Source organism: Euprymna scolopes, chromosome 17, assembly GCF_053919585.1.
Source record: "Euprymna scolopes isolate OS-2025 chromosome 17, ASM5391958v1, whole genome shotgun sequence".
In the NCBI taxonomy this organism is placed as follows: Eukaryota; Metazoa; Mollusca; class Cephalopoda; order Sepiida; family Sepiolidae; genus Euprymna; species Euprymna scolopes.
Window position 1 is genome coordinate 26,591,515 of NC_136498.1, and position 11,213 is coordinate 26,602,727.

The window sequence follows — 11,213 nt, forward strand, 5'->3', positions numbered from 1 at the left end:
GATACAAAATATACTGATCGACCTTTCGCGGTAAATCTGGCCGACGAAAACCATTAAGCTCCCAATGTGCTAATCATGCGTATATTAGTACGCTGACCGAAATAAAACTATTATATAATTAAATTCATTTCTACAAACAAACGGTAACATATGTGCATATGTGCTTCTGTAATTTCTCTGTAACGGGAAATTACAGAAACATGTAAGCACATATGCAGTCGTATTTTTATTTATTTTTTTTTACATAGGCGTCACCACTTATCAAGGCCGATAGGCCACTCAAGGATAAGGGTTAAAGCGTGTACAGTAGTCAAAAGGACAATATAGTAATCGATAGTAATGGAAGTTCGGTAAATTTGTTAACTTAAGTGGAACGGCTCATCAGAAACTTGTTCACGTTGGACTTGAAGACAACCATATTATAGACAGCTGGAAAGCAGGAAAACGGAAGACAATTCCACAGGCGTGCAGTTCTAAGAAAGAAGCTTTGTTCATGGAATCTACGTTTAGGTTTAGGCACCGATAAAGAGTGGGAGAAAATTATTGATAATGTTTTCAGCTAGTCTAGTGTTCCTTGTGAAAGTTTGGCGAGGGGGGACCATAGATTGAAGCTCAGTCGAACACTTTCCATGAAAATAAGGATAAAGCAGAGACAAACTCGCAACATCTCTTCATATCTTTGTATAAATGAATTATATATATATATATATATACATATATATAGTAAGTTAGAAAAATATATATGGCAATTAAGCTACATATTATATTCCGCGTTTCATCCACACAAGGATTCGTCAGGCTTATGCGAAGAGTTGTTGTAGTCTCGCGTTTTTATATGCGCATATTCTATTGAATTTTTAGTTAGCCAATCAGCTTCATAGTTTCCACCGCTTCCTACCTGATTGGCTAACTAAACATTCAATAGAATATGCATATATAAAAACGCGAGTACAAGAAGTACATCCACTGACTCATGTGTTTACCCAAAATTTCTCTGTAACGGGAAATTACAGAAACATGTAAGCACATATTCAGTCGTTTTTTGTATAAATGAATTTAATATATATACATATATACATATATATATATATATATATATATATATATATATATAGAGAGAGAGAGAGAGAGAGAGAGAGAGAGAGAAATATATGGTCAAAATTATGGAGTACCTATAATCAAATAGATAATAGTTTAAACCTATGCATTTAAAGGTTAAGGGTTGTACAGTCAACAGTTGAGAGCAAATGTAAAGTATTTAACAGTCGATTGTACTATTTATTGGCTTTAAAGCCTCTTTCAAGAGTTTTAGTTGAGTTTTATGCAAAATTCATTCAAATATTCAAAATGATTCAATGTCATACTAAAATTTGTTTTGTTTTTTTTTTCAGGTAACATTTGATTCATACTAGTGCTATAATAGTATATTTAATTGAAAATGCCTCCAAAGAAGCAGCTTCCAGAGATTAAAAGGGCACAAATTGTTGCTTTATCTAGTGAAGGATGTTCTCATGTAGAAATTGTCAGGAAGCTGGAATGTTCAAGGAAAGGAGTTCAAACAACGATTAAAAGGTACAGAGAAACAAAGTCTTTCAAAAACAGAAAAGGTCAAGGTCGTAAAAGTCTACAACCGGCAGGGAAGAAATTTCTGAAAAAAGCATCCCTATCACATAGGTATATAAGTTCTTCAAAGCTTACTGCTAAACTTAGGAACGATGCAAACAAAAACATACCAGCTCGAACAGAAGCGGGGCTAAAAGAATGGAAATCAAGGAAGAATCCATACGTGTCGCAGGCCAACAAAATAACGACTGGAATTTGCAAAAAAAAAAAAAGAAAAGAAAATTGAACACCTGATGATAGGACCAAAATTGTTTGGTCTGATGATAACTTTGAGATAAGTAAACAGCTTCTATTTCCCAAGCTTTGAAAGGAACAATTGAAATTTTATGTGAATACACATCCATACGATCTATTCAAAAATTGTAGCAAATTCTCAATTTTTTCATCATATTTTGACACCCCTAGAGTGGTTTATGTTCGCCATTTTTTAATCCAACCATTATTTGATGAAATTACGACCGCTTTCAAATCGGAGAAGTTGAAAATCTATACCCAAATGAATTAACGCGAATTAATTAACTTTTGTGGTACCTGCTTAAAAACCAACAACTTTTGTCGAATATTTTTGTTTCCATTAATGTGTCAATATAATGTTCTCATTCCGTCAACCACGATTGAATAGAGATTATAATATATGTTATTTTTAGTTGGGATCGCTTGTAGTTCTCTCCACTGCAAGAACTGTCACACCAAGCAAAAACGTGGGGTTGAGAAGTCAACGCCTCTTAGAAGAGGTACTCTGACCTGGAAAATGTGCCTGGGCAGCCACGTTGGCATGCCCCGGTAGGGGCACTTCAGACGATTAGCAACAAACTAACCCCTTCTCAAAGAGAGAAGGCAAAGCCTGGGAGGGCGGACCTCCTATAACTGCACAGAACCAGCATTACACCGCAATCAACAGGAACCAGGTCATTACAATAATGGTCTAATCTCTGTTGAGTTTGGCCTGTAGTAAGGATTGAACCCTCAATCTCGAGAACATGAGTCCATGTGTCCATCTCTTTTTTAAAAGAAATAATATAACGTGTATTATAGCAAACTAAAATACAGCCTGCTTCAAAAATGACGAAAAGCATTGTGTTTCGCCAGTGTCCACTCAAATATTCATCATCATATACAATATCGTATGAATTTGTGACGAGAAAAGAAGTAAAATAAGAGAGAATGAATACGTCTCAAGTTGGAAAGTTAAAAAAGTCTAATTCGTTATAGAAAAGCGAATTAAACATATAAGTATTGAAACAAATTGAAGGTAGGGAAGATTTTTTTTGTTTACTATTTGTTTCCTTCATTTTTCTAAATACTTAAAATATATTCGTCCGACAGAAAAGATTTATTTTATAGCTCAATAAAATACGACTAGAGCTTTTAATTTAACATGGGTTATGTCCAAAAATTCAGTATGCAAAATTAAGACGCCGAAAGTTGATTCGATTTTTCTTAATACGGAATGGAAGTCACTAAGCATGAAACGAAAAAGCGAAACTATATGGGACCACTACTTGTTTTAAACAATAAAAAAAATAAGAAACTTTTATATTTTTACCATTCTATGAATATTATTTTATTATTTCATACATTATTTATGACAAAAATCCATTTATTAATTAGAAGAAACTTTTTTAAACAAATATTTTAAAATATATTTTAAACTTGGCTTTTGGGACAAGATCAAAGTGTAGTATCTGTTCTTCAGACTGAGACAATTTTTATTTTTGTTTCTTTTCTCCACATTAAAAAAACGACCCTGATGTCTAACTCTGTCCCGTGGGGAGGCATTGTAAATAGGAACATAAGACATGTTAATAAAAATATTTCGTACATTATTTATGTTAAAATTATGTGATAAAATTTGTGAAAAACATGAATATAGTATTTCAAAAAGTCATTTATAGAAATGTAAATCATAAAAAATCTAATTTGCTTTTTTTCTTTTCGTGATAACATAAATGTTAAAAAAAAATATTTATAAAAATGTAAAAAATTAAGACTTATTATTTTTTATTGTTTCGGGATACCAGAAAAAGTGTTACATTATTTCCATATGGTTTTGTATTTCGTTTCATGGTTACTGACTTCCGTTCAAAATGTAATATATATATATATATATATATATATATATATATATATGATAAAATAAAGAACGGCATGATCATTGGTTTTTTCTTGCGTGCCTTTAGAATATGCAGCCTCCAGCATCTTAATGATGAAATTCAACACATTATGGATGTTTTTAAAAAATTACAGTACCCGTCCTATTTCATTTCTTACGCAAAGAAAAAGGCTACGAAAATACACTATAATATAAACAGACAGAAAAATAAAACAAATACCTCCCTATTAAATAGACATCTTTTCATTCCCACCCACACTAAAAATACAAAAATCTACAACACTCTTAATGGACTTGGTTTTTACTTGATGCAAACAACTTCCACAAAAACAAAACAGAAATTAAAAACTACCAAGCACTCTCCCAAAACCCTTTACTTCCGACGCCGGTATATATTCCATTCCATGTAACGATTTCCAACAAGCATACATAGGTGAGACACAGCGTAAATTGAAACTAAGACTTTACGAACACAGAAGAGATATAAGGAATGGTAACGCCTTAAATGCACTATATTGCCATTGTGCAGAACACGATCATTCATTTAGTTTAGATCATGCGAAAATTATAAAATACGTGATAGATAGAGCCAAAAGAAGACTTTTACAGTCAGCACTAATATTAAACACTAATGCTATTACACAAAGAAAGGGCTTCTACCATTTACTCCCTAATATAGGGAAAATAATAATCAAAGAGCAAAATATAAAGACAGATCCTGGTTAACCGTTTTTCCTTAATCCTGAAATAATTTAAACAAAATGAATAAGATTAGAGAAAAAAAAAGTGTACATATTTATTTAACGTATTTTTAAAAGTGTATATACAGACATTGCACAACCCAACCTTCGCATACACACACATAGTTTCCTTCCCGATATGGGTAGAATTCTAACACTGTTTCCTTTTCATTTACGTATGGTCTATTATCGTTTTCTTCTTCTGCCTTTTTCCTTTTAATATCCTGAAGATGTCCCCTGCAATAGGGACGAAACGTTGATTATTTCATAAATTCATTCGGTTTTTCTTTTTTCAAAACAACATAACCTCAACCACCGCTGGTATTTTTATTTAATTTTTATTCATATATATATATATATATATATATATATATATATATATATATATATATATATATAAATGTATACACAGACACACACACATATTCATATATATATATATATATATATAGAGAGAGAGAGAGAGAGGGAGTGAGAGAGGGAAAAAGAGAAAGAGATAAAAAGGAACAAACCGTGTTATGTGTCCATAAACGTTTCGTCTTTATTTCGGGACTTCCTCTGTACGAATGACATTAAGAAAAAAAAAACACCAGTACAAAATATTTGAAAATGTTTCATATTTTGTACTGGTGTTTTGGTTTTTTTTTTTTTTTTTTCTTAATCTCATGTTCCTTTTTATTTCTCTATGTTTTCGAAATACTATTTCCATTAATTTCATCATGTGTGTGTGTGTGTGTGTGTGTGTGTGTGTGTGTGTGTGTGTGTGTGTGTGTGTGTGTGTGTGTGTGTGTGTTATACAACGTAATCACGTTGGCACACCGGTTTCTCTAGATCACCGAAGTTAAGCAAGTAACACATAGATTACCATTAGGAATGCTCGGCGCAGTACTGCACCGAGACCTAGAAATCCCCACGTTAGTATCTCGGGGCATGCTTAAACCACTGGGAGATGCGACCTCAGTCTTCGTTAAGACATGCATCTAGCAGGAAAACTAAACCCTGAGGTCTACTGTCTGCTCTGTTTTGTGGCAGCCATTATTAGCTGTTGTACCAAAGATCCACATTGCTAATCTTGTCCAATAGCGGTGCAAAAAGAATATGACAGGTTTCCAAGCAATAAATCTGTGATCTTCATCTTAATCGTATATAAATTCAATGAATTTTATTGTTAAGAGTATCTTCCAAATGTTCGTCATTAAAAAGTTAACTTAAAACATTGTTAAGATAACATTTCATCAAAATACATAATTTAATCAAATTCCAGCGTCTAAACTTTGCGTACTGAATTTTTGGACATAACCCATCGTTTAGGCCTTAGTTATTCAGAGAAATAATTAAGATTTTTTCCAGACACACTTTTATTTACAAGCATTTTTTTCATTTCAAAAACATATCTTCTCTTTATATATAAAATAACAAGGATTCTTGTGATGAAACTTCATCAGTGTATGAAAATTCCCGTCAGGTTGGAAAGATTGAAATGCATCCAAAATCCATTTGTATATTTGTTTTTCACTCAGAAGTGTTCCCATTGTACACACACACACACACACAAACGCACATACACACGCAATATGTATATATATATATATATATATATATATATATATATATATATAAAGAGGTATATTTGGTAAAAAAAAAACAGAGAAAAGTGTTCCATACTTTAGTAGAGCTAAATATGTTTTACTATTGAAACCTCGGGGTTGTTTTTGCTTAAATCATTACGGGTTGTTTCAGTCGAGAGGCCAATAATATTGTTCTTCCGATCTCATCAGATAATTTAAGTCAAAAATTTTTTTTTTTTTACTTAAATTATCTGATGAGATAGGCTAAACAGTATTGTTGTCCGGTCGATTGAAACAACCTGTAATGATTTAAGCAAAAAAAAAACAAAAAAAACAAGGTAAAAAAAAATTATGTGTGTGTGTGTTTGTATGTGTGTGTGTGTGTGTGTGTGTGTGTGTGTGTGTGTGTGTGTGTGTGTGTGTGTGTGAATTTATATAGATTTCCCATACCATAGGGTGGAGGATAGTTATTAATTACCATGTAATTCTGATACATTGAATATTGTTATGTCAGTACATAATATTTCTCTTATAGGAGGGAAATTCTTATAACATCAATATAACAGCATGAAAAAGCAATAAAAAATTAATTAGTTTGCCAAATATCGAAATGGAAATCTAACAGTACACCTACTTCCTCCACTTTCCTTCTCAGTCTTTTCAAATATCCAATATAACTGCATAGCAAGAGCGAAGTTGGCAAGAAATGATTTCTAATTATTTCATTCGAATTATTATCGTTTTTAATGGTTTACAAAATTTGAAAATTCAAACGAAATTATTTTTTGTTTTGGAAAATCAATATCCTCGTACGACCGATGGAGCGATGATAGTATGCATATATATATATATATATATATATATATATATATATATATATATATATATATATATATATATAGTTCATTTAATCACATAAATTAATATACGAAAATATAAAAATATAACTTTATGCGTAAATTTGCCATATATATATATATACATATGTTTATATGTATATATATATATATATATATATATATATATATATACGGTACAATCACGTTGACACACCGGTTCTCGCTAGATCACCGAACTAAAGCAACGATGAGTTTGTCAAGTACCAGATGGGTGACCATTTGGGAGGGCTAGGTACTGTATATACCGCGTCGAATTGTAGAAATTTCCAGGTTGTTATCTAGGGGCAAATTAATTCACTGGGCGAAATGCTCCCTCAGTCTTCATTAAGACACGCATCTACGAGAAGGAAAAACTCTGATGTTAAAACCGGCGATCAACTGTATGCTCTATTTTGTGTCAGTCAAATATTAACAGTTTAAACAAATCATCTGCGTGAATTTCCGAAGATATTGTTATGGCGGGATCTCATACGTCGAAATTGACTTGAGAGTTAATTTATATATATATACATACATATGTGTGTGTGTATCAATATATATATATATATATATATATATATATATATATATATATATATATATATATATATATATATATATATATATATATATATATAGGGCGACAGAGCGTGAGAAAAATAAATTTCTCTTGACTTTTAGAAATCCATCATCGGAAGACAGCAGATATTCAGCTATTACTGTTTTTATTATATATATATATATGTATATATATATATATATATATATATATATATATATATATATTTGCATATATAAATATATAATAGGTTATGAAAATATATATGGCAATTAAACTACACAGAATATTCCGCGTTTCATTCTCGTGAGAGTTCGTCAGGCATGTTTTACGAATTCAGGCATAAGCCTGACGAATTCTCACGAGAATGAAACGCGGAATATGCTGTGTAGCTTTATTGCCATATATATATTCATAACCTACTACCTATCTATACCTATGTATCGAGCACTCTTGAAGCAAATACTAAAACATGTACGCATAAATTATATCTTCGTATATTAATTTATGTGCTTAAATGAAGTAATTATTTATATATCTATATATCTATATATCTATATATATATATATATATATATATATATATATATTCACAACGTTTTTTCACCTCGTTTTTTTTTCTTTTTAATAAAAACATCTTGATACCACCCTTAAAGAGTGAGGACAAAACCGGTAAGCTGACATTTTTTTCTCGCTCTCTTATCACTTATAACTATGAACACTAAAAATTCGTCTTTCCTTTATAATTGCGATAATGAAATTTTCTCCTCCTCCAAAGTTATTTAATATCTTAAGACTCGCTACAACCGACGTTTAATTAACAAATGACACTTAATCCCTTTGATTAAGACTAAAATAAGTCAACACACATTATTTTTACATTTTTGTGTGAAATTTAATTTGTGTCGCCGTTTTATTTTATTTAACATAAAAAAAACGAAGTTAATCTCTGGACGTAAAATCAAGAGTTCATTTATTCATATTTCGGAGGATAAATTATCATTAAACCTTGGAAAAGGTTTTTAAAAATTAAATATGTACAATTACGGTGTATTAGAATCATATGAGAACGTATCGGTAAAAAGAACTCGTGCTTTAATTTATAAATGAATCGCAGCACTTGATATATAAAAAACATTGCGTGTTCTACAAACTTAAATGTATGCACGAACGTTCTAAATTTTTCTTCTCAGAAGTTGTCTCCTCCTGAATTTTTAGTACTGGATCATGGTTTTGGATTTTGTATTCCATCATCTCGTGGTAAACGTGAAACAGTAATTTTAGAAACTGAAATTCTCACTTTTGAAGTAGTAAGACATTCACCTGTTTCTCACACCAAAGTAGTAAATCTAAAAGCAATAAGAAATAAACTTGCTCACAGCTAAGCAGGTATGCCACTATTCCATTCATAATTTACATGACGTAAAGTACATTATGTTGTTATCGAAACTACTTGAATATTTACTCCCCCAAATAATAATAATAATAATAATAATAATAATAATAATAATAATAATAATGTCATTTACCGATTCAAATGTGCCGATTAGCTGGGTAGGACGATCTTGCAATTGGATAGTAGAGTCCAACAACACATACCTAGCAAAATTAAAAATGAGACGTATTGAACAACGGACGTTCTAAATAATAAATTAATGCATCTGAGTTTTCTATAACGGTTATTTACTAAAATAAAAGTCAGTCATGCAAAACTAATTTTAATGATGAGAAATTTTCTATTCTAAGTCATGCTCACTCAAAACATCATTTGAAGTTTTTGAAAACAATTCACGTTCGGTTTAAAATGTAGGAAATGTCAGGACCTCCAAGTGTACGCCTAGAATATATCCCCCAAAATGTCAACAGGAAATGATCTGAAAACTGAATAATGAAATAAACTTTATTACGTACAAGCTGTATCCACCCGGACTTGCTCGAGAGTCTTTTTTTCTTTCTTTCTTTTTTATCTATGCCATATTTATGTTAAACTACAAGGATACTCGTCCAAGTAGGAGTAAAATGAATTCCCCAAACAGAACACTTTGCTCCACTTTTATATCCTTGTACTAAGTTTAAAATAAATATGTGTGCGTGTGTGTGTGTGTGTGTGTGTGAAAAGGCACATCTGTGATTAGGTTTAACCGGCTTCCTCCAAAGGAGGAAGTTCCATAGGAGTATGAAATTCACAAGCGATCCCCAACCGCATGTATAGCCCTGTTAGGAGAGATGACGACGTTAGGTTTTTGCAACTCTTTCATGGCGGCAACAACGTCCTCCTACATACAGCGCTTGGAATTCCCAAATTGGTCACCTATTAAAGTAATGACCAGGCTCAACGTTGCTTAACTTCGGTGATCTGACTGGAACTGGTGTGTCAACGTGATTATACATCATCACATATTAAAATCATCACATCAAAACACTAGGGTATTGGCCTTTTTTTCTCCGTTCTACATCTATATATATATATATATATATATATATAGAGAGAGAGAGAGAGAGAGAGAGAGAGAGAGAGAGAGAAATAAAAAGGAACAAACCGTATTATGTGTTCATCAACGTTTCGTCTTTATTTCGAGACTTCCTATATATACATATATACATATATATACGATAAAAACTAAACAGGAAATTGTCTATGGCATCATGGCGTAATGGATTAAGACGCTAGACTGAAATACATAAAGTGCGGGGTTCGAATCCTTACAACAGTAAAGCTACGCTGAAGAGGGGTAGGGCCCAGAAACCGCGTGTACGTAGATTACTGTTTTTATAAATATATATATATATATATATATATGTGGGGGGGCTGATTTACACCTGGGTCTATAGAGCAGAGTTTATTTAATGTATTAGTAAATGCGTTAATACTTTAAAAGAAAACATTGCCCATTGTAATGGAGATATATAATAAGCTCAATAGGTGTAGATATCCTAGAGCTATATTAATATTCTTAATACGTATTGTCAATTTCAATAAAATGAACATCGTTTCCGAAACGATCGTACAATTGATATGATTTTTTTTCCTTTGAAAACTTATTTTTAATTCACAATTATGAATCGTTTTATTCAGTATATAATATATATATATATATATGTACATATATATATATATATATATATATATATATACTCTTCAGAATAAAATTATCCAATAATCAGTTGGAATGGAAACCTGTGTTTATAAGATTTACAAGATATAATTGGAAGTAATATTCTATAAGTATTATCCCGCCTAAATAAGAATTACTCGATATACATTTATCACGTGAAATATTTGAGTTTCAGATCAAAAGATTTTTATTATTCTATGTAAAACAAAGAATACATTTGAAATATTTTAACTCCTTATCCTATAGGATTTCGATGTCTACCATCTCAGAGAAGAAAATATTAGCAAATGAGTCAGTGAGGCATGGAAAATCACAATTAAAAATTGATTGAGTAATTAAGTCATAGACTAAAGTATCATATATACTTTAATATTTTTTTTATTATATATACTTTAAATACTTAATTCGAAGTTCTCAGAAAATCTCTACCTTAGACTAAATCTTGATTTGCATGTAAGAGATACATAGATATTCAAATGTTCCTTTAACATTGTATCTTTCAATCACTGGGTTAGTAAGTAAGTTAGCAACATAATTTTCCTCTCTTGAATTAACCATTTTAATATGTCTTTTTTTGTCTCTTAGTCTTACTGGAGTCCAGTACAAGAATTTATCT